Below are 9102 nucleotides of genomic sequence, written 5' to 3' on the forward strand. Positions count from 1 at the left end.
CACTGATATGTCTGCCAGACATGCAGAGATGCGATTCGCCACCTGGTCATCAGAAGTCATATATTGGCCGTTCTCTTGCAATTCAAAGATGATGGAACAACAAAAACTGAAAAACCCAGTTTTTTTCTTTGGATTATCTTTTACCAGATCTAATGTGTTATATTCTCCTACATTAATTTCACATTTACACAAACTTCAAAGCATTTCCGTTCAAATGGTATCAAGAATATGCATATCCTTGCTTCAGGTCCTGAGCTACAGGCAGTTAGATTTGGGTATGTCATTTTAGGAGAAAATTTTAAAAAAGGGGCCGATCCTTAAGAGGTGTTAATCAATAACACTGTATTTGTGTAGCTTTGAACTGAAGTAGTACTGTTTTGTTGTGTGGCATCATGATTTTAGAAAGGAAAATTACTTGAGATATTCATAGGCGTGTTTCCTTGACAGTGAGGGATGGTTATCTCTCTTTACTGTTGTGTGATTAAATGAATGGTCAGACAACTACCACTGACTCTAATTAACTCAACACATCACAAGCAGTCACTTTATCTCCTCTCTCCAGCCGCCTGATTGGCTCAATAGCAAAATTATCTTTTGGCTACCATTGGCTCATTAGTGTTTTACAGCATCGTTTTTTTCCTGCCTGAGTGGCTGGATCACAGTTAGGGAAATTGCTTCTTTCCCATGGCTATGTGTGTAGCCTCAGCATGTATGCTCTTTATAAACCTTACAGACAGGTTAACTTGCTCGCGCACACACAAACACAGACAATTTGTTACTGGTGGAGCCCTGGGCCTGGGGCCAGAGCGTTGTCATTACACTTCATGGGAAGAGAGGGGTATCCTGAGTTGATACAGGGGAGAGAGGCAGGAGGTTCTACACACAACGGACAGCTGGTATCAGCTGAGTGGTTGGGTCATAGGCGAGGTCCCGCAGGGCGGGAGGAGTGGAACGGAAGTCCCTTGTGGATGGAAGGTCTACATTTGGAAAGTGTGTAGAGGGGCTCAGATGATCAACATCTAGGTTTCAGGACTTAGTGCAGAACAACGACAACACCCTATGTAACAATTTTATTTTGATTAGCATTCACACAGATATTAGCATTGCAATGTATTGAAAGAATTGCTCACAAGTCACAACCTTTATTAATCAGTAATCTATTCAGCAAGGCACTCTAAATACCAGGGGCGCAACTTTCACTTGGGGAATGGGGACATGTCCCCCCCACATTCTGAAATTGCATTTTTGTCCCCCCCAGTTTAATCATTGGAATGTGATACAAAACGCGGCAACGGTGTGCTTTATGACCACGCGGACGCCTCCGAACGGTCGGGTAGGCTGTTTGGAGTGTTTATCCTACTGATTTTAGGACCACCCGGACACCACAGAGCGGTCTGACAGGCTGTGTGAAGGCAAAGCTTCTGGTGAGGCTGGCTGGACCAGCATGGGAGAGTTGAGCTTATTTCAGTGCTTATATGTTGCGCTCGTTCACCGAGTTGTAAAAGGAAGCAGAACCGAAACTGAATACTCTTTAGTTGACTGATGTAGCTGGCAAGGTAACTGCTTTTTAATTAACAGAAAATTACTATGGCTATTATTACTATTTAACAGAAGTTGTTTGTATGGACATTTTTTGTAGCCTTTGTTTTGTCACATTCAGAAGCAAATGAACTTGACAAGCATTCCCCACTTGATTTACCATTAGAGAGAGAGCTGGCCAAAAGTTGGCTAACATTAGCTATTATTTTTGCCTCAAACTAGACCTGAATAAAAACAATGAATCCATCGACCAAAGGATTGAAGATTGATATTCTGACATTTTTTCAATGTAATGTGAGTTGTATTAGTCAGCATGTCAATGTAGTGTTACCGATCTGTTAGTCTCCCTAGCTAATTCCCTACTTTTCACACTGACACAGTAATAAACAGCTCTACGGTTACAGGCTTCTCTGTCATGGTGCACAGTAGAAGTCTGTGCGTGACTGATTTCTTCATCCTGCTCACTCCCGCACCTTCTAGCTTTCTTACTAGCTTTCTGTCTGACTCCCACCCCCTACCGCAAGAACTGGTCTCAAACCAAATCATTTAAGAATGATCATTTAACTGAAGTCCCTCAATATTATTTTAGCCGTATGTTACGCAGCTCACTTGCCAGCCATGGTCCCAGCTATTTTTCGCCCTATAGGCAATTTCAAATACGCAAAAATAAGAATAGGTTAAATTGCCAGAGATGATCACATGGCCCTTACATTGTATTACTTGGCTATATCAGTATTCAGACCCTTTACTATGAGACTCGAAATTGAGCTCAGGTGCATCCTGTTCCCATTGATCATCCTTGACATGGTTCTACAACTTGATTGGAGTCCACCTGTGTTAAATTCAATTGATTGGACATAATTTGGAAAGGCACACACCTGTCTATATAAGGTCCCACAGTTGACACTGCATGTCAGAGCAAAAACTAAGCCATGAGGTCGAAGGAATTGTCTGTAGAGCACCGAGACAGGATTGTGTCCAGGCACAGATCTGGGGGAAGGGTACCAAACAATTTCTGCACCATTGAAGGTCCCCAAGAACACAGTGGCCTCCATCATTCTTAAATGGAAGAAGATTGGAACCAACCAAGACTCTTCCCGAGAGCTGGCCACCCAGCCAAACTGAGCAATCAGAGGAAAAGAGCCTTGGTCAGGGAGATGACCAAGAACCCAATGGTCACACTGACAGAGCTCTAAAGTTCCTTTTTCTCTGCAGCACTCCACCAATCAGGCCTTTCTGGTAGAGTGGCCAGACGGAAGCCACAACTCAGTAAAAGGCACATGACAGTCCACTTGGAGTTTGCCAAAAGGCACCTAAAGGACTCTCAGACCATGAGAAATAAGATTCTCTGGTCTCATGAAACCAAGATTGAACTCTTTGAACTGAATGCCAAGCGTCACGTCTGGAGGAAACCTGGCACCATCCCTACGGATGGTGGTGGCAGCATCATGCTGTGGCGATGTTTTTCAGCTGCAGGGACTGGGAGATTTGTCAGGATTGAGGCAAAGATGAACGGAGCAAAGTACAGAGAGATCCTTGATGATACCTGCTCCAGAGCGCTCAGGACCTCAGACTGGGGTGAAGGTTCACCTTTCAACAGGACAACGACCCTGAGCACACAGCCAAGACAACGCAGGAGTGGCTTTGGGACAAGTCTCTGAATATCCTTGAGTGGCCCAGCCAAAGCCCGGAATTGAATCCGATCGAACATCTCTGGAGAGACCTGAAAATAGCTGTGCAGCGATGTTCCCCATCCAACTTGACAGAGCTTGAGAGGATCCATAGAGAAGAATGGGAGAAACTCCTCAAATACAGGTGTGCCACGTTGGTAGCTTCACACCCAAGACGTACCAAGGTTGCAATCGCTGCCAAAGGTGCTTCAACAAAGTACTGAGTAAAGGGTCTGAATACTTATGTAAATGTGATTTCATTTTTCTTCTTTATACCTTTGCACACATTTCTAAAAGCCTGTTTTTGCTTTGTCATTATGGGGTATTGTGTGTAATCCATTTTAGAATAGGTCTGTAATGTAACAAAATGTGGAAAAAGTCAAGGGGTGTAAATATTTTTAGAATGCTCTGTAGAAAGCAGAAAGAGGACCGTTTGAAAATAATCTGTAAGACAAGACAAATATTTTCATGCTAAAGTCGTCTGTCTGACCGCCGCGCCCACGTGCAGCATGAAAAATGCAGACCGCTCCACAATTATCTCTGTCGGGACCCGCAGGTCCCAATGCATCCCACGGGAATCTAGCCCTCTAGTGCAGTCAGTACACAATGCGTATTATGTCTTATGAGTATCAGATGGTGTCATGACTGTCCTGTGAGGTTCAGAATGGGTCAGATCAGTTTGGTGGGGAATTACAGTAACCAGTAACCACAGAGGGGGGGAGGGAGATGCCAGATGGTTGACAATTCAAACCCTGTTGTAATTTACAGCAGAAGAAGACTCTTTCTTCCCCTCCAGTATGAACAAAAGGAATGTCTTTGTTAAAACTTCTTATGGCTGGGAGGCGCTATTTTCACGTTCGGATGAAAAGCGTGCACAGAGTAATAATACTAGAACAATATTCCTAAAATAAGAATTTGGTGAATGGTCAGTGGGGAGCTATAGAAAACTAATGTCATATTGGTTTATATTTTGTGATGTCATAAAACTGGTATAAAGGAAATACTGTAACTTGGAAAGTACAGTGGTTCCTCCTTTAAAAGGTGCACCTTGCGGGCTGCCGCAGCATTTTGTGGCACGTAATTTCATCATGTGGCACGTAATTTCATCATCTGAGTAAATTCAGACCTTTTCGCTCTCGGAGTGCACACTGGACATTCGGGCCGAGGAGTAGGGTTGATTTGAACGTCCGGGCCTTACAACGGCAGTCAAGCACCCAAGCTAACGTTGGCTTAAAGTTGGCTAGCTTGATAGCTACTTCCAGACACAAATGAAACCACTCTGACCACTTTACTCGCCCTAGCAGAGCTGGTTAGACAGTTTTCATGTTAACCAGAACATTGGTGACTGTAACTGTGCCGCTGGAAACAATTTAATTACGTTTTTTTGCCAACGTTTACTGATACCGGCCGTATTCAACGGGTGTTAAGTGCTCGTAAATTCATTATTCTGCACTCTGGTACACTCAGAAGAGAGTGCTCTGAAATTGGAGTAGATAGCCAGAGCAAATTTACGAAAGCACCCGAATGTCCATTGAGAAGGCACAACGACTATACCATTTAGCTAAGCTAAGAATGACAGGAACAATCAAGTCAATAAACGTTGGGTAGTTAGATAGCCTATAGTTAATATACTGTGAAGTTTGATGTATACCTACTAATGTTAGGTAGATAGCTAACATACCGGTACATACTACTGTAATGATATGCTATGTGGTTCGTAAGGACAGTGTAGTTAACAAATTGTCAGCCAACATAACGTGTAAGGTAACTTATTTGACAAGTCATTACTTTATTGCATTGAGTAGTAAGCTACCGCGAGAACGCGCTCCATCGACTCTGTGGCTTGAGCATGCTTTTGGTGCACAGTCGATTGTGCGATGGATTTCGGGCAAGAAGGTTGAGGGTTCGAAACCTGCTGCCTGCTTGTTTCATTTGAAGTTGTGCACAATTATCAGTTTATTATTTTGGTATATATTGCCCATTCATTGTCAGTTAGAGACAGTAGTGCTTTGGGACCCAAAAGCATAATCAGTGCTCTAACTCCCCCTTGGTCGTTAGGGCAAATCTGGTCTATGATAGGACGGGGGTTTTTCACACCTAGCTCGGCTATTAGACTATTCTTCAGTAAAGGTTGAATAGTCTATTGTTCAGCTATTAGCCCCCCTCCCCAACTTGCAAAGAATGGATGTATTTTTGTTGAGAGCAAAACTTTTTTCTTTTCAATCAAAAATAATTGTTCTGAAAGCAAAAACGAGGTTTCAAAGTTTAAAAAAATGTTGCAGTCAAATATTTTGTAATAGAGTGCAAAACTTCATGCATTTTATTCCCCAAAAATATTTTGAGAACAAGAATTGTATTTGAAAACTAAACTCTCTCGTCCACATTGACACAAATCATAAACTGATAAGGTACTAAGATGTTTTGGTAGACCGTAGGGTGTTGGGGTGAGCGTGCAGAGATTGACACAGAGACAGGGATGTTTTAGTCCGCAAAAACAACCATACTATGACAGAAAATAAACATAACAAAGAAAATCACTTAAGTTCGGCTCGGTCCTTCTTCTCTACTTTTGCTCGGTGTCGGTCTCTCCCCGTTCTCTCTCACGTGTGCCACAGTGCTCCTTTTATTTGGCCTCCACGACTGGCTGGCACTTTCCCCTAAATTCCTCCACTTGGAGCTGTCCGTGTCGGGGTGCCCAGCTCCCGTATTCCCAGCAGAGGGAGCCAACGTCGCTTCACGTACCTCCCCTCTATTACCATCCCCCGGGGTAGACCTCCTGGGATACCACAATGTATAATGTCTCCATCAAATCTAAATAGTTATTTAAACTTTGTTATTCTTACTTATTCCTATAATTTTTTTAAATTATGTATGAAATTAGAGTTGTTCTTCATCAACTGGTAATACATAAATAATGAAGCAGGTTAATAGGTTAAACATTTCACTTAAAATTCCCCCCCAAAATTTCAAGATACAACATTGTCATCTTTTCAAGGAAGGTAAGTATATTATTTTGTATGCATATTGCATATTTCCCATCAACTAATGAACAACCACAATACCAGTCTGGTGTTAAACTTTCTGTGCTGTATTGACGTATCCTGAAAATGACATCTGCTGCTTTAGATTGAACGGTCATATCTCAGTTATTGTTTTCATATCTACAAAGAATAAGCTATTTTCTTTACTTTCGGAGTGTGAGCTGATCAATGGGTCGAAAATGTAGATATTGCCAGATGCTCACTGTCCGAGGAACAGGCCATGGACGCTTTATTGCTGGCAAAAGTGTCCATAACCAGAGGTAATTGAACTGTTCTGTGCTTTTTTACTCTATTCCTCTCTACCTGTCTTGTTGTACATGGAACCTGTCTCACATGCACAGTTTGGAGGAAGAAGGATACCTTGACCTGTCGAATTCTATCCACCTCTTCTGTGTGGGATATGTGTTCCTACCTCGTCTGCGGGCAGATCTGCAGCATTTCACAGAGTTGGAATAATCACCCTTTAAGAGCAGAGGCAAACCTGACACCTCACCAGCTGTGGCATATCAGAATGCTCCAAACACCTGTGTACATTTTTATTTTTGCCTTACAGCTGATTCAAATGATCAAATCATCAAGCTTCAAGTGGTATTTATGTCTAATAATGACAGTACTATATCACAGGCATTGGTAAACTAAGGGATCCATTTGTACAACACTGTAGATATATATATTATATTGTTTGTCCTCATGTGTCTGTTTTTCAGCGTAAAGTACTCTGTAGCCACTTAGTGTGGACACCAGGTGAGACCACACACACACAATAACAGTCTCTGTCCTTCACTTCATCCCTCTTCCCCTTCTCCCTAAATCCTCTAGGCTATATCAGCTGTGTTGGTGAACCCCTCCCACATCTGAACTGGCTGACACAGAGGGCACAACATGATTATAGGTGAGAGGCCACTTGGTCGGTTCAACAGGAAGTATTATTAAAGAGATGCTTTACATTGAAATACAGATAGAGATGTAGTAGTCCCAGAGTTAATGATCCAAGGTCAGTTTTGCATTTCACCTCCTGATGATTACGATGACTGACCGTTTTAGAATTTAAAAAATCAAGGCCTAATCATGCTCTCTCTATCCATCTGTCTCTCGTCTGCAGGTATGTTTTGACGTGAGAGAGGATGCCAGTCCCGTCATCGACACCTCACCCGCTCTTAAGATAACCTTCGGGCCATGGCTAGTTAGGAGACATTGCTAAAGACACTGTAATTGTGATGAACTGAGAGAATATTCGGGTAAAAGTGTAATTCATTAATCATATGCTGTCTGCCTCTGTTCTTAACTCTTTCCCTTTCCGTCTTCTACACCTCTCTCCCCACCTCATCTTTCTTCCTCGTTTTATAATGCACACCATATGTGCATGGAAGTACAGATTGAACTCGTATTTATAATAATTATATTGCATGTATTTATAACACCTGGATAATTAACTTCTTTCATTAAAGCGTTTCACTGCTTGAAATTAAGTATCTCTGTAAGGGGTGTGAACTGGCGGCAGAGAAGTCAGACGCAGGAGAGAAATAACTGTGTTTCCAACGGCGGCGCAGTTTATTAACAAAACACACCGGAAAACGGACTAATAAAATAAATGGGTACATATCCCAACGCACACCAGGACAGACGTGCACAAGCACTTACAATAAACAATCACCGACAAGGACATGAGGGGGAACAGAGGGTTAAATACACAACATGTAATTGATGGGATTGGAACCAGGTGTGACGGAAGACAAGACAAAACCAAAGGAAAATGAAAAGAGGATCAGCGATGGCCGAACGCCGCCCGAACAAGGAGCGGGACCAACTTCGTCGGAAGTCGTGACAATCTCATTGAAATACTATCGTGTGTCCTCAGATTAATGCAGATGAATGGAGTTAGATATGCATAGGTTTACTTACAGCCTTTACTTAAATCATGTTTCTAATCTATTGCATAGTTACAATGTGTAATCATTGATGTCCCAGGAGCAGGAGTGTATAATTGTAATACATACATGCAGACACAGCATCATTCAAAGAATGTAGTTTGATACACCTGGTATTGGATATGTATTGGATATGACTGAAAAAGAATGTCTCACAGAGTCATACCTGAAGCGCACCTTTGTTTGCCAAGGAAGAGTACATGATCAGTGAATATATTCAATGTACAGGCTACAATGTGGGGATCTCATGCGGGGTAATAACTACAGTACATGTATACAGGACTTGCATCCTTGGCACAATAAAGTTATTATATTCTACTCTATCCATAGGCTTCATTAATGCCATTCAGACTTGAAGTTGATACAACAACTATGATAGCTGAGGTTCATAGATTGGTATGAATATTAGTTCAGAACCTAACGTTTTAGGGTCCATACACAGATCGGCTACATACTGTAGCTAGCTACACATCCATAGGCATACAGTTATTTTTATCCTCCACTACACAATAAGCAAGTAACTAGTTAGCTAGCTATGTTACTTGCAAGGCAAGCTTGCACAATTGTACATTGTGTTTGCAGTAAATGCTTTAGCTAGCTAGATTCTTTACATCCACAGTTTCCCAAGACGACAGCCTGGTTTGCTGGTTTTCTCAGGAGTCCCTAAAACATTAAACAACATGAATTACAATGTCATACTCATGTCATAACACCAGCTAGCTAACTGGCTAATGTTAGCTAGTCAGCTAACTTGCTAAATAGCGAATTTCATAAATTCACTTTATGACAAAAAAATATGCACAATTGTTTGTCTCTACATAAACTAAGATATTCCTCTCAATTGTAAATGTTTTGCTTGACTCGTTATGACGTTAGAATTACTTACATTTGCTTTCACCGTAATGTTTTGTCAGCCATCTTTGC

The 9102-nt window shown here is 41.8% G+C and overlaps 1 long non-coding RNA gene across 1 annotated transcript; it reads left to right on the plus strand.

The window, feature by feature from the left end:
• The first annotated feature begins 1435 nt into the window (after positions 1-1435).
• Positions 1436-8518, plus strand: LOC139556922 (uncharacterized). The gene is made up of 3 exons (XR_011671307.1): positions 1436-1556; positions 7070-7142; positions 7353-8518. It is a non-coding gene; the product is annotated as an uncharacterized lncRNA (long non-coding RNA).
• The last annotated feature ends 584 nt before the right edge of the window (positions 8519-9102 follow it).

The sequence above is a fragment of the Salvelinus alpinus genome, chromosome 28 (assembly GCF_045679555.1).
Source record: "Salvelinus alpinus chromosome 28, SLU_Salpinus.1, whole genome shotgun sequence".
Taxonomy (NCBI): Eukaryota; Metazoa; Chordata; class Actinopteri; order Salmoniformes; family Salmonidae; genus Salvelinus; species Salvelinus alpinus.